General features: G+C 40.1%; 1 non-coding gene across 1 annotated transcript; it reads right to left on the minus strand.

Annotated features, from left to right (window-relative positions):
• Positions 1-678: 678 nt before the first annotated feature.
• On the minus strand, positions 679-785 carry LOC148295608 (small nucleolar RNA R71). The gene has a single exon (XR_015834845.1). It is a non-coding gene; the product is annotated as a small nucleolar RNA R71 (small nucleolar RNA).
• Positions 786-1,478: the final 693 nt, after the last annotated feature.

A 1,478-nucleotide genomic window follows, 5' to 3' on the forward strand; every position in this document is an offset into this window, starting at 1 on the left:
GTGCCCAAGGTTACCCTATTCTTTTTAGTGTTTCTAATTAATCTAATTTTCTGTTTCAGGTAGTTTATGTCTAAAAATCCATTACTTGAACAAGTGAGGTCTTCGTTCCAACGTTCTAGATCTTTGAACGCAGGACCATCATTGCAACCCAGACGAGTGACCTCTGAAATTCAGAATCGTCTAGAAAGGGAGTTGTCAACTGCAAAAGAGCAAGCTCTTGCTACATTTACAAGTCTTGCTCTCCACACTGAACTTCCCGGTTCTTCACTTTCAAATTCGGAAACAAGTTCAGACCAAGAAGAAGAAGAAATGATGGCTGCCATTGAGTTCATGGGAGAACTTGATATCCCAACAATTCCAGCATCTCCTTCAAGCATTTTGCTGCCCACTATAGCTCGAAATTATGAGCTTAAATCTTCTCATCTTAATATGCTGCCTTCCTTTTATGGTTTACCTAATGAAGATCCATTGACTCATATAAAGGATATTTTTAATGTTGTGAGTTCTTTTCCCTTGACAGGTGTGACAGAAGATCAACTTCGAATGAGAGTGTTTCCATACACTTTAAAGGATAAGGCGAAGTATTGGTTGAATTCTTTGAAGCCTGGTTCACTCACTACATGGTCTGCCATTCAAAAGAAGTTCCTGGAAAAATACTTCTCCACACAAAAGACCGACATGCTTAGGGACAAGATCTTGTTATTTGCACAGCAAGATGATGAATCGTTTTGTGAAGCATGGGAGAAATTCAATGGGTTGCTCAACCAATGTCCTCATCATGGGATTCCATTGAAGCTTCAAATGCGTATGTTTTATAAAGGACTAACCCCTTCTAGTCATAATATAGTCACCAATTTTGCAGGTGGTTCTTTTAAAACCAAAACTCCAGAAGAAACGTACGAACTCTTTGAGGAGATAGCAATGGAGACCCAACATACGGATACAAGAGGTAAACGTGTTATTAGTGGTTCTAATGATGCTTCTAGTGTGCAGATTTCAAAACTGGAACAAAAGCTAGATGCTCTTCTTGCATTAAACTCAAGAAGCCCTCCGAAGGAAGTGTGTAGCATTTGTGAATCTCATGACCATGCTACCACAGCTTGTCCACTTGGGGCTGGATATCCAGAATTTGTGCAAGAGCAAGCTAAGTTGGTAAATTCCTACAACCAAGGTCCAAGAAATGATCCATACTCTCAAAGTTATAATCCAGGTTGGAGGAATCATCCAAACTTTTCATGGAGAAATACCCAGAATCAAGCAAATCCCCCTTCATTCCAAAGGCCACAACAATCATCATCATCATTGGAAGATATAGTGAAGCAGATGGCAATCAACCAATCCAATTTTCAGCAAACTACACAAGCTGCCATCTCCAAATTGGAAGTCCAATTAGGCCAAATAGCTGCTGAAATAACTCAAAGAGTGCCTGGGAAATGGCCAAGCCAAACTGAGATCAATCCAAAGAACCCAGAAGCCAA

Source organism: Prunus avium, chromosome 3 (genome assembly GCF_965620075.1).
Source record: "Prunus avium chromosome 3, drPruAviu1.hap1.1, whole genome shotgun sequence".
Taxonomy (NCBI): Eukaryota; Viridiplantae; Streptophyta; class Magnoliopsida; order Rosales; family Rosaceae; genus Prunus; species Prunus avium.